Raw genomic sequence first — 21,289 nt, forward strand, 5'->3', positions numbered from 1 at the left:
CTTTAGTTGTTCTACTGCTAATGAATTAAAAATGACAAAATCCCACAATTCAAAAAGTTCAGGCAATACAGACAAAATGTATTATTTGCTTAATCTGCATAACAGCCAAATTCATTTTATCATATGTCATATCAAGGCTAACTATAGCAGTGTTCCACTGACAAAAAATATTTGTTTTCTCTTTTAAGAAATATTAGCTAGACAAATTATTTCAAAATTTATCAGAGATTCTGGAACAATTATTCAGTATTAAAACAGCCAAATACTCTTGATATTAATAATCACGTTATTTTCTACTTCCTAGCAAAAATATTTAACAAGCTTTACTAAATCCCAAGACTTCCCTGGTAGCTCAGCTGGTAAAGAATCCACCTGCAATGCAGGAGACCTGGGTTCAATCCCTGTGTTGGGAAGATCTCCTGGAGAAGGGAATGGGTACCCACTTCAGTATTCTGGTCTAGAGAATTCCATGGACAGAGGAGCCTGGCAGGCTACAGTTCAGGGGGTCTCAAAGTAAACGGAGGTTTCAATTAGAAATCCCCGTATGAAGGACTTCATTGTGGTCTAGTAGTTAAGAATCTGCCTGCCAAAGCAGGGGACACAAGTCCAATTCTTGGTTCGGGAGGATCCCACACACTGCAGGGCAACTAGGCCCACATGCTCTAGAGTCTGCACCTCTAAATAAATAAGTCTTTAAAAACAAAAAAGAAAGAAAAGAAGGACCCATAAAAAGCACAGAACTAGAGAATTTATTTCTGGAATAAAAACTCCAACTTGTACAGATCCTGGGGTCAGAAACTATGTTTACAAATCATTCTCCATAGAATTATAAAGCAAACAACAACACAAAGTTACAAATGGCAACAATATCCACATCTTTAACAGTAATATTCACTCATTAAGAAAAGCACTTAATATTTATTAAACACAATTTATGTTCACCTAACAGACTAAATTAAATGTCTTGGCAGACTAACAAGAGCAGGAGTTTTTAATCTGGATTTTAAAAACATTTAGTTTGTTGGAAATTCCCTGGCATTTCAATGGTTAGGACTCAGTGCTTTCACTGCTGAGGCCCAGGCTCCTGTAACTAAGAGCCTACAAGCTGTGCACTACAGCAAAAATAGTAATAATAATAATTAATTTTAAAAATTTTAATGCAGAGTTTGTTGATCAAACACAGTGGGTATGAAATTGGATGGGAAAAAGCTACATCTTTATTCTGCTAATCTCTAATTGATATTTAGCATATCTTTAATTAAAAACATAAGCAATAATCATCAAAAAGACCACAAATAACAAGTGTTGGCAAGAACGTGGAGAAAAGAGAATCCTTATACTCTGTTGGTGGGAATGTAAACTTGACAAGCCACTGTGAAAAACAGTATGGAATTTCCTCAAAAAAACTAAAAAGAGAACTACCAGTGATCCACCAATTTCATTCTTGGGTATTTATCTGAAGAAAATGAAATCACTAATTTGCATTGATACATGCACTTCCATGTTTACAGCAGCATTACTTACAAGAGCCAAAATAAGGAAGCAACAAAAGCATCCATCAACAGATGACTGGATAAAGATGAAGTGGTGTGTGTATATACAACAGAGTACTATTCAGCCATAAAAAAGGATGAAATTTTGCCACTGGCAATAACATGAATGATGAACCTGGAGGGTATTATGCTTACTTAAGTAAGTAAGAGGAAGACAAGTGCTGTATCTTATCACTTATTGTGGAACCTAAAAATAAAGGAATGAATACAGCAATACAGAAAAGGACACAGAGAAGAAACTAGTGGTTGCCATGCAACTCAATGGCAAGAGAGAAGGGAGGAAGAAGAAAGGACAGGGAATTAGAAGGTACAAACTACAAGGATATACTGTACAGCACAGAAAACATAACCATTATTTTAAATTTAAATGAAGTACAATCTATAAAAATTTAGAATCACTATGCTGTATAACTGAAACTATTATAAATCAATTACACCCCAATTTTTTAAAAATGTTAAAAAAAAAAAGGTAAGTAGCAAGCCATAGTGGGATTATCTACAGCTGTGATTTTGTTACCATTAGAAAATACAGATATTTTCAAAACACTTCAGCTGCTTCAAGTTTCAAATTCTCCTTTATGTGCATTACTAGCCTAAAAATTACTCTATACCACTGGACACTATTGATATGCACATCACTAAATTTACTTTTTAAAAGTAAATTTTAACAAAATTGTTTTAAAGTTTTACTTAAAAATCATATTCTAACTGGTGTCCTCATCTGCATGTATATTTAATTTTCACAATTAAAATATTACTTTAAGATTGAAAGGGTCCACATGTGTCAACAGAGAACCAGAGGCATTCATGGCCTAAAAAAGGATATGAACACCTGGGAGAGAATTTCAGAGCAAGAATAAGACTTTGCAGAGGATAACAAAGCAAAGCAATTTAAGAACAAGAAAAAGCCTCAGAGCATATTTAGTTGAAACTACTTGTTTTAGAGATAAAGAAACTGTGGTCTGGTGAAAGCATCCCTGTTCAAGGTCACACACACAAAATTACTGACAGAACCAGAGAAAACAGAATCTACTGTTTTCTGGCTCAGGACTCAAGGCTAAATTAACCTTGATGTGACTTGGCTATAACAAAGCAAGACAGGGCAAAGACAACTCTGCAAATACATGCCAAAAAGAGAAATTATACAGAAAGATGAGCTAGTTTGCAAAAGAAAAGGATGGGTTGTGATGTGAAAGCATATTGAAGATAAATTCTACTATAGGGCATGCCAACACAAACGTTGAAAAAGACAAGTAACAAAACAAAAAGGTAAATCCTCTTTGCACAGAATGCATAGGCATAGTTCAAATACATGAATATTCCAAACATTAAAATATATTGTCTCTCCTACTTTCCCTGAAACATATACTTCTTGGTCGTTTTTCCTACTTTATACAGTGACACAGGCAAAGTGAAATTTTTATTTTCCTCCTTATCTATGATAATAAGTACAACAACAGAAGCACAACAGCAAAAATCAAATAACAGTTAGTATTTGAAACCACAGAAACAACAGCAAGAAGGTAGTTGCTACTACTCAACTCTAGCTAAATGCTACCAAGAAAAGAACTGTCACCTTAGAATTATAGATGGAACACAAGTATCCCTCAAAAAATGAAGGTGAAATACATTTTCAGAGGAAAAAAAAGACAAGATCATGAGACAACTTGTTCTAAGAACAGGATGTTTCTTTGTGCAAAGGTAAATAATGAAGCTTAGAATTTCTTGAATGAAAAACAACAAAAAGAACAAATATATGGCAATGTATAATCGACCAGGAGATGGCAAATTTTTCTGTAAAGGGCCAGCCTGATGATAACAGCAGGTTAAGAAGCAACAGTTAGAACCTGACACGGAACAGCATGCTGGTTCAAAATTAGAAAAGAGTACATCAAGGCTGCATATAGTCAACCTGCTTACTTAACTTATATGCAGAGTACATCACGCAAAATGCTAGGCTGGATGAAGCACAAGCTGGAATCAAGACTGCCAGGAGAATTATCAATAAGGTCAGATATGCAGATTACACCACCCTTATGGCAGAAAGACTTCCCTGGTGGCGAAGATGGTAAAGCATCTGCCTACAATGAGGGAGACCCAGGTTCGATCCTGGGTTGGGAAGATCCCCTGAAGAAGGAAATGGCAACCCACTCCAGTACTCTTGCCTGGAACAATCCTATGGATGGAGGAGCATGTTAGGCTACAGTCCAGGCAGTCACAAAGAGTCAGACAGGACTAAGAGACTTCACTTTCTTTCTTTCACTTATGGCAGAAAGCAAAGAGAAACTAAAGGGCCTCTTGATGAAGGTGAAAGAGGAGTAAAAGCTGGCTTAAAACTCAACATTAAGAAAACAAAGATCATGGCATCCAGTCCCATCACTTCATAGCAAATAGATGGGGAAACAATGGAAACAGTGACAGACTTTATTTTCTTGGACTCCTAAATCACTGCAGATGGTGACTGCAGCCATGAAATTAGAAGGTGCTTGCTCCTTGGAAGAAAAGCTATGACAAACCTAGACAGCATATTTAAAAGCAGAGACACTACTTTGCCAACAAAAGTCCATCTAGTCAAAGCTATGGTTTTTCCAGTAGTCATGTACAGATGAGAGAGTTGGACCATAAACATGGCTGAGGGCTGAAGAATTGATGCTTTAACTGTAGGGTTGGAGAAGACTCTTGAGAGCTCCATGGACTGCAAGGAGATCAAACCAGTCAATCCTAAAGGAAATCAGTCCTGAATATTCACTGGAAGGACTGATGCTGATGCTGAAGCTCCAATACTTTGGCCCCCTAATGCAAAGAACTGACTCATTAGAAAAGACCGTGATGCTGGGAAAGATTGAAGGCAGGAGGAAAAGGGGATGACAGAGGACGAGATGGTTGGATGGCATCACCAACTCAATGGACATGAGTTTGACCAAACTCCAAGAGATGGTGAAGGACAGGGAAGCCTGGTGTGCTGCAGTCCATGGGGTCGCAAAGAGTTGGACAAACCTGAGTGACTGAACAACAGACCAGGAGACAGCAAACTCTTCTATAAAGGGCCACCCTGATGATAAATGTTTTAGGCTTTGCAGGCCAAAAAAATCTGTTGGAAATAACCAATTCTGCACTTGCAACACAAGAGAGCCAACAGACAATACATAAACTAACAGGTGTGGTTGTAACTCAGCAAAATTTTCTTTATAAAAGCAGGCGGCAGGTGTATTTGGCCTATAGTCATAGTCTAACAGGCTTTCCAGCTGGCCTAAGTGGGAAGGAACCTGCCTGCCAGTGCAGGAGACACGAGAGACAGGGTTCAATACCCTGGAGGAGGAAACGGCAACCCACTCCAGTATTCTTGGCTGGAGAATCCCATGGACAGAGGAGCCTTGAGGGCTACAATCCACAGGGTCACAGAGAGTCAGACACAGCTGAAGTGACTTAGCACACACAGTCTAACAATCCCTATTCTTTTCTTCTCAAATTCTTTAAAAAGTGTGATAATTTAAAGCAAAATTTGCATCACTGTCTGAAGGGGTATGTGAACCATGAAGATGGACAACTACAGCATAGATGAGTATAAGGAAAGGGAGCTACATGGTGACAAGATTATAAACTGTAATAAGTGCAATGGGTTGAGTTGTGTACCAATAAAGATATTTTCAGGTTCTAACCCGTGGTATCTCTGAATGTAATTATATTTGGAAATAAAGTCTTCACCAAGGCAGTCAAATTAAAAGAAGATAAGTCTCAGTTTGTGAGGGCCCCAAATCCGATGACTAGTATCTTTTTAAGAAAAAGGAGAGAGACATAGAGATATACAGAAAAGAAAGATAACGAAATGAAAATGAAGGTAAAAACATGAGTGACACAGCTGTAAGTCAAGGAACATCAAGGATTTCTGACAACAACCAGAAGGTAGAAAAGACAATAAAAGATTCTCTCCTAGAGCCTTGAGAAGAAGCATGGATCCACTGCTACCTTGACTTCAGACTTCTAATCTCTAAAACTAAGACACAACATGAAAAGTCTTAAATCTATTGAAAAAATTGAATTCACACTTAAATTCCTCCAGGTTCAGATAGTTTCACCAGTAAATCTTCCAAAGATTTCTAAAGAAAGAATGCCAATCTGATACAATGTCTTTCAGAATAATAGAACAAAACTGATAGGAAATAATACTTCCTATCATTTTTATGACACTACCATTACCTGGATACCAAAACCAAGACAATGGAAGGAAAAAAAAAAAAACCTGTTTAAGACTAATATCCCTCAAAAAAATAGAGTAAAAATTCTCAACAAAATATTAGCAAATCAAATTCAAGAAAATAAAGATAAATGACAAATAGGCCTTATTCTGGGACTATACTTGCTTACCCTTCTCTGTTTCTTGAATAAGATAAAAACACATGAAATAATAACATACTGTTGAGTTTGTAAAATATTTAGCTGTGATATGTATAACAGCACAAAAAGGAAGAAGAGACAGCTGTATAGGAATAAAACTTCTATATCTCACTAGAATTAAACTAGTGTGTCTGAAGTAAATTCTAGTAAGAATACAGTAAGCCTGAGTGCAACTCCTAAGAAAATAATACAAAAGAATATAGTGAAAATAACATTAGAGGATCTAAAATGTTATACTAGAAAAACACCATTTGATGTAAAATTAGAAAGCAGTAGAGGAACAAAACATCAGGCAAGACACGAAAACATACAGAAAACACAGGACAGGGAGGCCTGGCATGCTGTGATTCATGGGGTCGCGGAGAGTCGGACACGACTGAGCGACTGAACTGAACTGAACTGAACATCAGTAACAATATTAAATGTAAACAATTAAAGAATCCAGTCAAAAGGTAGTGTGAGACTGCAAAAATATAAATAACACAATCTAAATGTCCATCAACAGAAGAATAGATAAAGATGTGATGTATGTACTTATATATATATATGGAGTTTTTGTGTGTGTGTATGTATATATACATATACATATACCCTTCAAGATGTACAAGCTGGATTTAGAAAAGGCAGAAGAACCAGAGATCAAATTGCCAACCTTCACTGGATCAGAGAGAAAGCAAGGAATTCCAGAAAAATATCTACTTTTGCTTTATTGATTACTCTAAAGCTTTAGACTATGGGGATCACAACAAACTGTGGAAAATTCTTAAAGAGATGGGAATACCAGACCACCTTTTCTGCCTTCTGAGAAATCTGTATGCAGGTCAAGAAGCAACAGTTAGAACAGCTGGACATGAAACAGGGGACTGGTTCAAAATTGGGAAAGGAGTATGTCAAGGCTGTACACTGTCACCCTCTTATTTAACTTATATGCAGAGTCCGTTCGGTTCCGTTCAGTCGCTCAGTCGTGTCCGACTCTTTGCGACCCCGTGGACTGTAGCCTACCAGGCTTCTCCGTCCATGGGATTCTCCAGGCAAGAATACTGGAGTGGGTTACCATTTCCTTCTCCAGGGGATCTTCCCGACCCAGGGATCGAACCCGGGTCTCCCGCATTGGAGGCAGACGCTTTAACCTCTGAGCCACCAGGGAAGCCCATATGCAGAGTATTTCATGTGAAATGCTAGCTGAATGAAGCACAAGCTGGAATCAAGACTGCTGGGAGAAACAGCAACAGCCTCAGATATGCAGATGACACCACTCCAATGGGTGAAAGCGAACAGGAACTAATGAGCCTCCTGATGAAGGTGAAGGAGGAGAGTGAAAAAGCTGACTTAAAACTCAACACTCAAACACTAAGATCATGGCATCCAATTCCATCATTTCATGGCAAATAGATGGGGAAAAGTGGAAATGGTGGCAGATTTTATTTTCTTGGGCTCCAAAATTACTGTGGATGGTGACTGTGGCCACAAAATAAAAAGATGCTTGCTCCTTGCAAGAAAAGCCATGACAAACATAGATAGCATATTAAAAGGCAGAAATGTCACTTTGCCAACAAAAGCCCATCTGGTCAAAGCTAGACTACTGGTTTTTCCAGCAGTCATGTACAGATGTGAGAGATGAACCATAAAGAAGGCTGAACACGCAAGAATTGATGCCTTTGAATTGTGGTACTGGAGAACTGTTGAGAGTCCCTTGGACTGCAAGATCAAACTAGTCAATCCTAAAGGAAATCAACCCTGAATAGTTATTGGAAGGACTAACACTGAAGCTGAAGCTCCAATACTTTCGCCACCTGATGTGAGAGCTGACTCACTTGGAAACGACCCAAAGATCGTGATGCGGCGAAAGATGGAGGGCGAGAGAAGGGTGATAAAGGATGAGACGGTTGGATGGCATCACCGACTCAACAGAAATGCAGCTGTTGTTCAGTCACTCAGTCATATCCGACTCTTTGGGACCCCAGGGACTGCAGCACACCAGGCTTCCCTGTCCTTCACTATCTCCTGGAGTTTGCTCAAATTCATGTCCACTGAGTGCTCAAATTTGCTCAAATTCATGTACACACACACACACACACCTGAGTCACTTCATTGTACACCTGAAATTAATACAACATTGTAAATCAATTTGATTTCAATTGATACTTTATTGCTAAAAACTGCTAACCACCAGAGGCTTCAGTAAGTCATAATCTTTTGGCAATAGTATCATAAAAGATCATGGATAACAGATCCCATAACAAATACAATAACAATAAAAAAGTATAAAACATTGTAAGAATTATTGAAGTCTGACACAGAGACACAAAGTGAACAAATGTTGGAAAAATTGGCACCAACAGATTTACTTAACACAGAGTTGCAACAAACTTTCAATTTGTAAAACATAAAATATCTTCAAAGCACAATAAAAAAGGTATGTCTGTATTGGTTGTTTCCCCTCAAGATCAAGTGGCTGACGGGGAGCTGTGGGTTTGCTGTTGCTGCTGCCCAGCACCACTAGTTTCCTACTAAATATCGCTAGCCTGGGAAAAGATCAAAATTCAAAACTGTAAATACAGTTTCTACTTGATTGCTTTTGTACCATTGCAAAGTTGAAAACTCAAACTGAACAATCATAAGTTGGAGACTTTCTGTAATAGATTTTATAACAGTTTAGTAAATGAGTTCAGCAAGTTTACAGAGTACAAAATAAATATGCAAAACTCAACTGCATTTCTAATCTGAAAATGAAATTAAGAAAACAATTCCATTTATGAAGCATCAAAGAGAATTAATTACTTGGTAATGAGTTTAACAAAAGAATTACAAGACTTATCTCCTGAAAACTACAAAACACTGTCGAAAAACCTAAAGATCAACTATGTAAATGGAAACTACAGTACACAGATCAGAACAAGTAAGATGGCAATACTCCCCAAACTGATCTACTAACTCAAAACAATCTGGCTTCTTTGAAGAAAATGACAAACTACTTCAAAAATTCACATGGAAATTCAATGGACTCAGACTAATAAAAACTATCTTGAAAAAAGAACAAAGTTGAAGGATTCATTCTTTCAGACTTAAAAATTTCACAATGCAATAGACACACTGGCATAATGATGGATATACCAACAAAGAATAATTTAGTCTAGAAAAACACTCACATTTTACAGTCATTTTGTTTTAGATGGGATGCCAAGATAATTCAATGGGGAAAAGTATAGTCTTTTTCAACAAATAGTGCTGGGAAAACTTAATACTCACATGTAGAAGAATGAAGCTGGACCCATTTACCCAATTTCTTATATCATATACAAAATGTACTCATATGGCCCAGAAACATATGAGCTGAAACTCTGAGAAAACATAGGAATAATCTTCAAGACCTTAAGTTCTCGACATGAAAGAATGAACAAGATAATATGCTGTATTTCATCAAAATTTAAAACTTTTCTGACGAAAATTATACCATTTAACAAGCAAAAATAAAACCCAGAGAATGGGAGAAATATTAGAAAAATTACATACCTAGTAAGGAATCTGTACCTAAAATAAAGAACTGCTACAACTGGTTAAGACAAACTGGTTTAAAACTAATTTAAAAATAGACAAAGGATGTGGATCTGAATAGACATGTTTTCCAAAGAACATACACATATTTGTGGCCAAATATGTACACACACAAAAAAAATTTGATGTCATTAGCCATCAGGATAATTTTTAAGTGAATTATTTAGATCATACACAGGAGGATGAGAACAATAAAAACATAAACAATAACAAGCATTTGCCAGAATTTGTAGAAACTGAAACCCTCACATATTGCTGGTGGAAATATATAATGGTACAGCTGCTTTGGCTAACAGCCTGACAATTCAAGAAGTTAAACACAGAATCATCATTTCACCAAAAAATTCTACTATGTATGCAGCCAAGGGAAACATATATATGTACACAAAAACTTGCACATGTTGTTCACAGCATCATTATTCATAATAGTCAAAAAGCAGAAACAGTCAAAATGTCCATCAACTGATTAACACATAAATAAAAAGGGATATACCCATTCTGTGACATATTCTACAGAAATAAAAGGATTAAGATGCTAATCAATACTTCATCATGTATGATCTTTGAAAACATTATGCCAAGTGAAAGAAGCCAGTCACAAACGATCACGTATTCCATTTATGTGCAATGTATAGGAAAGGAAAATGTATAGAGACAGGAAGGAGATCTGTGGCTGCCTAAGTTGGTGGAGGTGGAGGCTGGAAAGAAACGGGGAGGGCCAGCTAAAGGTTATGAGCTCTTCTGAGGTGAGAAAAATGTTCTAAAATTAATTGTGGCAGTGGTTACAAAGCTATAAGAAAATACTAAAAACCACTGAACTGCACAATCTTAAATGGGTGAGTTAAAACATGGTAGGTGAATTATAACTCTATGAAACTATTTACACTTTAAGACTGCAAATCAGGCATGCATGTTCCAGGCAGTGCAATAATGCAAACAAAAAAAAAAAGAGAAAAGAAAAGAACAAACAAACAACACAGATGGGAAAAATAGAAAAAACAAATCTTCCCTGTCTGCAGAGGACATGGACTGCCTGAGCAAAATATGCTAAATCATCTATAAAAAAGAATTACTATCTAAGTTTTGCAAGGTCAAAAGCATGATCAAAGTATGAACAAAATCCTATTTCTATATAGAAGTGAAAGTGAAGTGAAAGTGTTAGTTGCCCAGTTGTGTCCAACTCTTTGGGACTGTAGCCCACCAGGCTCCTTTGTCCATGGGATTCTCCAGGCAAGAATACTGGAATGGGTAGCCATTTCCTTCTCCAGGGAGTATTCCCAGTAGATAGTATATTATAGCGCCAAATAGTTTCCCCCAAATTAGACATTCAGGTATAAATATAAAATACATAGTTATAAATTTAACAAAAGGTACAAATTCTATATGCTGAAAGCAACAAAACTTTTATGAGATAAATCAAAGACATACTATGTCTAAGGATTAGAAAGCAGTATAATTAAGATGTCAACTCTCTCCTAATTGATCAACAGGTCAATTAAATACAATGCCATCAAAATCCCCAAAGGATTTTTTTAATAAAAGAGAAATAGATTTCCATCAGTCATTAGGAAAATCCAAATAAGAACCACAATGAGTTCAAACACACAAGAAAGGCTATATTCACACAAATAGACAAGTACTGTCGAGGAAATGGAAAAACTGGATCCCTTACACATTGCTGGCAAAATGTAACACCGCTCCAGGTGCTAGAAATACAGTCAAGATACTAAGTAGAAATGAGGCAGGGAGATACCTGCTCTCATAGAATTTTCTTCTAGCTAACAAATAATGAACAGAAATGACTTTAATATTTATTAAATTATTTGGCTGCACCTGGTCTTATAGTTGAGGCATTGCAGGATCTTCAATCTTTGTTGCAGCATTCAGGTTCTTCACTTGCGACATGTGAACTCTTAGTTGCAGCATATGGGATCTAGTTACCGGATCAGGGATGGAACCCAGGCCCCTGGTATTGGGAGGGCAGAGTCTTAGCCACTGGACCATCAGAGAAGTCCCCAGAAATGATTTTTGATACTGACAAATGTTAAGTCAAACAGAGAATATTATAATATTGCAAAAGGTAAACTGGATAAAAGTAATCGGGAATTACCTTTTGAGATTACAACTGATAAGTCATTCAAAGGATGAGCGTGTATGTGTGTACGTATAAAAAAGCTCACCGATTCAATAAGGACTCAAGATTATTTTCTATTTATCATTCGATTAAATAAAATAGCTTTTCTCTCTTTAATAAATACATGTAACCAACCAAGGTATTTTAATCTACAGAAAATGATCACTGTTATCATAAACTGATTCGCTGTTTATGAGAACCCAAAAAGACTGATTTTAATTAGGCTTGATTTTTTTAAACAATGAAGTAAAAAACACACTCCTATCTTCATCGACCCCATGGCGTATAAAGCACTCTGCATTAAGAACCACAAGCCTAAATGAAAATGTTTCTAGTCTACCTGAATGCCTAAAAACCAATGCTAGCTTTTAAGGATCTTAACTCATTTTTGTTCTGTCTTCAAAGACACCATTTAGTATCTGTCCCCCTTTCATCATGTATGCTACTGCTACTGCTGCTAAGTCACTTCAGTTGTGTCCGACTCATAGATGGAAGCCCATCAGGCTCCCCTGTCCCTGGGATGCTCCAGGCAAGAACACTGGAGTGGGTTGCCATTTCCTTCTCCATTCATCATGTATATCCCCACTTAATTTCCACTTTGCACCTGTTCTATTAACTTTTCTTCTACATTACATGTTTTCAGAATGAACATCCTGCTTCATTTTCATCTAATATCTTTTCTCCTATTGATTGTACAAGTTAAAAAGCTATCAATATTTGGTTTAAACAATTACCAAAAAGACAATAAATCGACTAGACTTACTCTGTAAAAACTGCTTTTAAAAAATGTTGACACACTGGCAAACTAAAATTTTGTAGTGAAAGAAAAAAAAAAAACACCAAAGATATCCTTCAAAATTTGGCATCCTTATTCCAAAGTTTCTATATACTATATACAATCAGCACAATTTACTATTATTCCTCTACCATTTTTTCTTCCCAAAGATCAAGCCTAATTTGATACAAGCATAATCACTGTTTATGGTCAAAATATAAGTTTTATTAGCCTTTTAATTATTTTAATAAATTTAAAATTATCTTTGGCCACAAATACACACTACTGATTTAATTTGCTAAAAGCCATATAAATTCCTCAGTTTCAAGACCAAATAAAAATATTACTGCATTCAACAAACATACAGGGGAATTAAACATTAATAATCCACAAAGTGAATTATACCTTAGAAAAGTATCTGATACCTGCTGCTGCTGCTGCTAAGTCACTTCAGTCGTGTCCGACTCTGTGTGACCCCATAGATGGAAGCCCACCAGACTCCCCTGTCCCTGGGATTCTCCAGGCAAGAACACTGGAGTGGGTTGCCATTTCCTTCTCCCATGTGTGAAAGTGAAAAGTGAAAGTGAAGTCACTCAGTTGTGTCCGACCCTTAGCGACCCCACGGACTGCAGCCTACCAGGCTCCTCCATCCATGGGATTTTCTAGGCAATAGTACTGGAGTGGCTTGCCATTGCCTTCTCCAATCTGATACCTAGTAGGCATTAATTAATATTTGCTGAATGAATAAACCGTGTGTGAAAAGCACTTACTACAGAACATGACTAAAAAAATACTAGTTTCCTGACTTCTTATTTCCCAAGAGCATATTACTCTTTGAAAAAATTATCCACAATAAGGAAGAGTTGATCTTATTAGTTCTTCCCCCTTCCTTGTATTTTACTAAGCTTTCCAAGCTGTTAAAAAAAGTTTTACGAATTGTCATTTTTATTACAACTTTAATTTGAAGAAACCTACAATTTTGTAACCTAAAGTAAACTAATCAAGACTTTAATTACTTTCACTATATAAAACTTTTTGCAAGCATAAACATGTGCTTCTTCAAGTCACTAATGAAGACTAATAAAAAATACAAAACTGCAATTCTATGGGTTAGCACAATTGTTAGCAGATAAAAAGCAGGTGTTAGACATCACCACCCAAGAATCATCACTTGAGTCACACTACCATTTTACAAGAGTCTACATACAGTGTTTACATATATCACCCTAAATACTACAGCAATATTCAAGTATAATTACATCCACTTTAGGAAAAAAAGGAAACTGAACTTCAAAAAGGTTAAGTAACTTGCCTATACTTATAGGGTGGGAGAACATTGACAAGGTTCCATGTCAAAGTCATTTAGCTCTAAACCCTGTACGTTTTTCACTATTAAATCACACCTTCACATAATCTATACATAAATTTAAGTCTAGCAATACACACACATCTGGAAGAGATTTTAGCGTCCTCATGATACAAGATGGAGAAGGAAATGGCAACCCACTCCAGTATTCTTGCCTGGAGAATCCCAGGGACGGAGGAGCCTTGTGGGCTGCCGTCTATGGGGTCGCATGGAGTTGGACATGACTGAGCAACTTAGCAGCAGCAGCAACATCATGAAAGAAGAAATGCAGCAAAATTGTGGAGGAAGGGATACTCACTATATTAAATACCCATTCATTCAATCAATGAATTCAGTCAACGTTTTTAGGCCCAGTTAGCACAGCAGAAAACTATCCAAAAGAAATGAGTGATTGATACATGAAACAACACCGAAAAAATCAAAACGTTATGCTGAGCAAAAGATGTCAGACACGAAAAGAATGCATATTGTACAATTCCATTTGTTCAAATCTCTAAAAACAATTCTCATCTACAGGAACAAAAAGCAGATTAGTTGTTTGTGGCTACAAATAAGGACTGCCTGGAATAATGAACTCTGGGTATGATGGGCATGTTTGTATCTGGACTGTGATGATGGTTACACAGGTATATATATTTGTTAAAACTCACTGTGGAAAAAATAAACTTAAATGGATGTGCCCTGTATTACATGTAAACTTCTTTGACAAAGTTGATTTAAAAATACAAATGGCAAGAAAAAACCTGAAATTAAAAAATGTTAGTAGTTCCTACAGATATCAAAATGAATATCTTGCCCTGAGAAGGAGCAAAATCTTAATAGGAGATACATGTATATACATTTTAAATCTTTCTAAAATGTTCAGGCAGCGAATTAACACGCTTTAAAAAAATCTTAGTATAACAAACATTTGACAGAAATTAGTAGTAGAACTAGCATCATTAGCTGCCTGGTCATAACTGTCCTGTCCTCTTACTGCAAGATTTATTTTCAGCCAACTAAAGTTTCCTTACTAAGTTATAGTTTTTCTACAAGGAATTTAAATCACACATGAGCTTTCAAATGTTACATGTTTTTTCATACTCTACTAACTGCATTACATCTTGCTTCCCAATTTAAGAGCTAGTTCTATAGATACAAGGGCTTACTTCCCTGGTGGCTCAGACTTTTAAAGAATCTACCTGCAATACAAGTGACCTGGGTTTGATTCCTGGGTTGGGAAGATCTCCTGGAGAATCCAGTATTCCTGCCTGGAGAATCCCAAAGACAAATGAGCCTGATGGGCGACAGTCCATGGGGTCTCAAAGAGTTAGATACAACCGAGCAACTAATACTTTCACTTATTCACTTTCTATAGATATAACAAACGCTTCTTAAGTAGACATAGCAGCTACTCTTAGCATAATTCTAAGCCAGAGAAATATGAACTTTTGGCATTCCAAAAAGAGATGGTGCTATGACTTTAAACTATGTACTTCAACAATGGTCCATGAAATCAATTCAGTGAGTCAAAGCTAGCATGTTTAAAGACATGATATATAATAGAAAACATCTGAATGCACCTCGCAGTAAGGAAAAATTCTCTGAGATTTGTTGTTCTTTTTTTCTTTCAGTCACATACAGATGCATAAACACTCAACTTGAATCCACACTACGGATACTGGTTTGAGGTGGCAAAAAATGAATGTCTCTAGAAATATGGTAGAGCAAGAATAATAGTGTAATGAAAAAGTAGTAAGCTTTGAAGTAAAAAAACAAACAAAAAAACCCCAAAGTTTTTAATTTTAGTTCTGCTACTCATTAGCTATATGAACTTGGAAAAGTGAACCAGAGATCAAATTGCCAACATCCGCTGGATCATGGAGAAAGCAAGAGTTCCAGAAAAACATCTATTTCTGCTTTATTGACTATGCCAAAGCCTTTGACTGTGTCGATCACAATAAACTGTGGAACATTCTGCAAGAGATGGGAATCCCAGACCACCTGACCTGCCTCTTGAGAAACCTGTATGCAGGTCAGGAAGCAACAGTCAGAACTGGACATGGAACAACAGACTGATTCCAAACAGGAAAAGGAATACGTCAAGGCTGTACATTGTCACCTTGCTTATTTAACTTATATGCAGAGTACATCATGAGGAATGCTGGGCTGGAAGAAGCACAAGCTGGAATCAAGATTGCCGGGAGAAATATCAATAACCTCAGATATGCAGATAACACTACCCTTATGGTAGAAAGTAAAGAGGAACTCAAAAGCCTCTTGATGAAAGTGAAAGAGGAGAGTGAAAAGGTTGGCTTGAAGCTCAACATTCAGAAAACAAAGATCATGGCATCTGGTCCCATCACTTCATGGGAGATAGATGGAAAAACAGTGGAAACAGTGTCAGACTTTATTTTTTGGGCTCCAAAATCACTGCAGATGCTGACTGCAGCCATGAAATTAAAAGACGCTTGCTCCTTGGAAGGAAAGTTATGACCAACCTTGATAGTATATTAAAAAGCAGAGACATTACTTTGCCAACCAAGGTCCGTCTAGTCAAGGCAATGGTTTTTCCCGTGGTCATGTATGGATGTGAGAGTTGGACTGTGAAGAAAGCTGATCACCGAAGAATTGATGCTTTTGAACTGTGGTGCTGAAGAAGACTCTTGAGAGTACCTTGGACTGCAAGGAGATCCAACCAGTCCATTCTAAAGGAGATCAATCCTGGGTTTTCATTGGAAGGACTGATGCTAAAGCTGAAACTGCAATACTTTGGCCACCTCATGTGACGAGTTGACTCACTCCAAAGACTCTGATGCTGGGAAAGGTTGGGGGCGGGAGGAGAAGGGGACAACAGAGAATGAGATGGCTGGATGGCATCACCGACTCTGTGGACATGAGTTTGAGTGAACTCCGGGAGTTGGTGATAGATAGGGAGGCCTGGCGTGCTATGATTCATGGGGTCGTGGAGAGTCGGACACGACTGAGCGACTGAACTGACTGACTGATAGATCCTTTAATCAACTATAAAATGAGACGTATTCAACTAATTTTTTATATATAATAATTGTGAAGAGTACAGATAAGATCATTGTATGAAAAGTAAAAGAACTTTTGATGGCTTTACAAAATCTTCCCTGACTTACCTTTAAATAAGTCATCCATCTACCTTTTCTCCATCGGTCTACCTTTCTCCTTTCCCACCACACCCCAGTCACACACACCTCTTGAAATTCTTCAATTGTCAGACATCAAATCATAAAACATCCTCTCCCAGGGCATTTGCTCCTGTTTTTGTCCCTTCCTGGAACCCCTTTCTCTTGAACATGCACAAGATTGCTCCCCCACTCACATCACCTTCTAGGGGCGGACTTCCATGACCAGGCAATTTAAATATGGATCCCATACATATAGTCCAAATTCCGATACTTTGGCCACCTGATGAGAAGAGCTGACTCATCAGAAAAGACTCTGATGCTGGGAAAGATTGAGGGCAGGAGGAGAAGGAAACAACAGAAGATGAGATAGTTGGATGGCATCACTGACTCAATGGACATGACTCTGAGCAAACTCTGGAAGATGGTGAAGGACAGGGAAGCCTGCTGCAGTCCATGGGGTCACAAAGAGTCAGACAGGACAGAGCGACTGAACAACGTATGTTATAGGCTTTGATATCCATGGATGAATTTGAAAATAATAGGTGGTTTGCTAATGGACGATATGCAAAGTATCATTATATGTTTGCTAACTTTACTTCTGGAAGAAATATCAATAACTTTTATTTGCCATAAGAAATATCAATAACCTCAGATATGTAGATGACACTTTAAGGACAGAAAATGAAGAGCAACTAAAGAGCCTCTTGATGAAGGTGAAAGAGGAAAGTGAAAAAGCTGGCCTAAAACTCAACATTCAAAAAATTAAGATCATGGCATCCGATTTCATCACTTCACAGCAAATAGACAAGGAAAAAGTGGAAACAGTGGCAGATTTTATATTCTTAGGTTCCAAAATGGTGACTGCATCCACAAAGTTAAAAGACACTTGCTCCTTGGAAGGAAAGCTATGACAAACCTAGACAACATATTGAAAAGCAAAAGCATCACTTTGCCAACAAGTCTGTCTAGTCAAAGATATGGTTTTTCCAGTAGTCATGTACAGATGTGAGAGTTGGACCATAAAGAAGGCTGAGAGCCCAAGAACTGATGCTTTTGAACTGTGGTGCTGGAGAAGACTCTTGAGAGTCCCTTGGACTGCAAGGAGATCCAATCAGTCCATCCTAAAGGAACTAAACCCCAAGTATTCACAGGAAGGACTGATGAAGCTCAAATATTTTGGCCATCTGATGAGAAGAGGTGACTCACTGGAAAAGACCCTAATGCTGAGAAAGACTGAAGGCAGGAGAAGAAAAGGGTGACAGAGGATGAGATGGTTTGATAGCATCATCAACTCAATGGACATGAATTTGAGCAAACTCCAGGAGACATGACAGGGAAGCCTGGCATGCTGCAGTCTATGGGGCTGCAAAGAGTCAGAAAAAACACAGTGACTGAACACACAAGTTTGTTTCATATTTGTGCAATAATTATTTACTAAAAATATCTCTTAATCACATTTTGAACAAACATTAGTGGAAAATGTTTATTACATAAATTTTTTAAAAAGAAATCACAAATCAATAAGAATAGCCCAATTTCCCTGTAACAAAAATGGGGAGAGTGATTGTCTCTGGATGGTTTTTCTCTTTTTATATACTTCTCCAGATTTTCTAAAATTTTCACACTCACTTGTGTTACTTTAATAACAGAGAGTAAACACACACACAAAAAAAACTGGAGTGCTTTTTAACACACACACACACACAGTGAGTGGAAACAACAAATAATATTCCCCTTCAATACCTAATCATTTTCCAAATTCATTACTCTGTGATTCACTTTCCTTACTTTGCTACTGCAGCTACTTAGTACTATTCACTTTCCTTATATGGTAATTATTTTAATGCTTCCAAACGCTAAGTACCCAACAGATCTTTAAAATTACTCATACACATTATATAACGCAGAGAATATACAACAGTTTCAAACTACTGCACTGACTTCTTAATGCTCTTAGTTATAAATTACAAATGAATTTCATTTATAGGAAAAACAGCATGATATTCACAAAAATATGTTTGGTTAACAATGATAAGGAGAAAACACACAGGTTACAAAACCTAGGGGAAAAATATCCTAATTCAAAATCTTTCATCCTTAATAAAGACGGAATGATGAGAAAGGTAGACTTCCTGTCATATATACGTACACACAGAAAGTATTTGGAATTCAGCATGCAAAAAATATCCAAGTATTAACTGGCCTACTCTGAAACACAGCAGAATCATTTTTTTTCCCATTCTTCCAACTCTCCAGTCCAATAGTCAAATATTTAATTAAATAAAGGAAAAACCACATGAACACCGAAGTACCACAAGGTAAAAGAATGAATGAATAATTGAACCACACAACTTAAGAAACTAGTTTCATTACAACCACTATTAATCAGGACTTTATACTTTCACATGCTTTATAGTTAGCCAAACATTTTTGCTTTTAACATATCAGTTCTCATCAGCAACATTAGGAGGTAAGTGACTGAAAAGTTGAAGTTATTCAATACTAATCTGTGCAGGCACATAGCTAACAAATTCATGGAACCCAGCTAAAACCCATCTTCTGAATCCAAGTGTAGTCTATTGAAAATAACATTATCCCTCCATTAAAGATGAGCACATACTCAAACCCTTCTCAACTTCTAAAAAGTAAATGATAGCTGCTACGTTAAGTATTTCTTCTGAACTTCCTTCAGATTTCTGACATAGGAACCAACATTGCTAAGAACCTATTGTCAGGTGTTCTGCACTGTACTTAATCAACCTTCTGCTGCTTTTGCTGCTAAGTCGCTTCAGTTGTGTCCAACTCTGTGCGACCCCACAGACAGCAAGCCCACCAGGCTCCCCTGTCCCTGGGATTCTCCAGGCAAGAATACTGGAGTGGGTTGCCATTTCCTTCTCCAATGCATGCATGCTAAGTCACTTCAGTGGTGTCCGACTCTGTGCCCATCAGGTTCCTCTGTCCCTGGGATTCTCTTGGCAAGAATACTGGAGTGGTGTGCCATTTCCTTCTCCATTTAACCTTCTAAATAAGTCTAAAAGAAGATATTTTATTCATTTTAAGGAGATGAAAACTGAAGTACAGAGAAGAAACTTATTATAGATAACCTGACATAATTCAAGTTCTAAGTGATAGACACAGTATGAGTCCTAAGTCAGTGCTCTCCCTGTTAGACTTAGCCCATTTAGCAAAAGAAATTACTAAATACCTATTATGTGCCATACACTGTGCCAAATGCTTCAGACAAAGAAATGCTAAGATGGATCTATGTTACCAAAATATTACACATAACCCTTAACACAATGTCATCTAAACAAATTTACTGGTAGGAAAAACATGTAAGAACAAAACTGCACTCTTCTAGTTTACATTTATGAATTCAATACAAAAAGAGCATAGTGCACTCTATGAAATAAATTGTGACTAATTCTCATTTGCTTCAGAAGCTTATCTTTCACTTGCAACCTCACTTCAAAAAACAAACAAAAAACCCCACAAGAGCCTTTATTTATTATATCAACCTTATGAGGTAAATACAGTTTACCTATCCACATTTTCCCAATAAGAAACCTGAAGTTTAGAGAGGATAAGTCACACAGCTAATTAAAAACATAACTGGTGATTCCAATTCAGGCTGGAGAGTACCAGAGACTTCAACAAAATCACATAAAATTCCAGCACAATATAACTCTCTTTAACAGGAAATAGTTAAAATCAGTTCCATTTTATTCAGTCAAAAACTCAACAACAATTAGGCAACTTGGGCAGCTCCAGGTCATCATGTAGAATAACATACTTCTGCTATGGAAAAAAAAATAAAAAGGGACATAATGCATACTATCAAAGTAGTAATTTGCTCAAATTGCATTCTTAGGGAATCTTTTTTATTTAAAAACAGTTCATTTGGGCTCTTTTTTAAAATGTCAGAATTAATAATGCTAGCAACCTAAAATAAATTCATAATTTATGTACAGTATTTTGAAAAACACACACATCAGCATTGCAAAATAGGTACTGCTAGAAATACCATATAGGTATAAGTTCCTAAGAATGATTATATCACTAATTTAGACTTTTTTGGTATTCTAATTTACTGAAGTAATGTTAAATCTCATGCCTGCAAACAGATTCAAATAACATTCAAACTCTGTTTGCCCTAAAATTTACATAACAAATCCCATTCCATTCATTAACATAAAACTTTTCATTATGGACATTGGTTTATACATATATAACAATTTCTCCGGAAAATAACAAACTACAGAATTTCAAAGTTGTTAATAATTAAAAAAACCCTGCCAATATAAATACAGAATACGTTGTATTTAACAGAGAAAAAAAAATCCTTCAAAAACTTCAGAAATAAACTGAAACATC

The 21,289-nt window shown here is 36.8% G+C and overlaps 1 protein-coding gene across 5 annotated transcripts in view; it reads right to left on the reverse strand.

Moving 5' to 3' along the window:
• Window positions 1-21,289, reverse strand: part of CNOT2 (CCR4-NOT transcription complex subunit 2) — a 121,635-nt gene that overhangs the window by 92,240 nt on the left and 8,106 nt on the right. Inside the window, exon 1 of one of the 5 annotated variants that reach the window (XM_055396233.2) lies at window positions 11,337-11,457. The exons of the other annotated variants lie outside the window; for them this stretch is intronic. The gene's annotated coding sequence lies outside the window, so the exon portion shown is untranslated. Of the gene's footprint in view, window positions 1-11,336; window positions 11,458-21,289 lie in introns of those variants that run through there. 5 annotated transcript variants of the gene reach the window in all.

This window comes from Moschus berezovskii, chromosome 6 (genome assembly GCF_049115385.1).
Source record: "Moschus berezovskii isolate FMDL1 chromosome 6, NW_MosBer_1.0, whole genome shotgun sequence".
Taxonomy (NCBI): Eukaryota; Metazoa; Chordata; class Mammalia; order Artiodactyla; family Moschidae; genus Moschus; species Moschus berezovskii.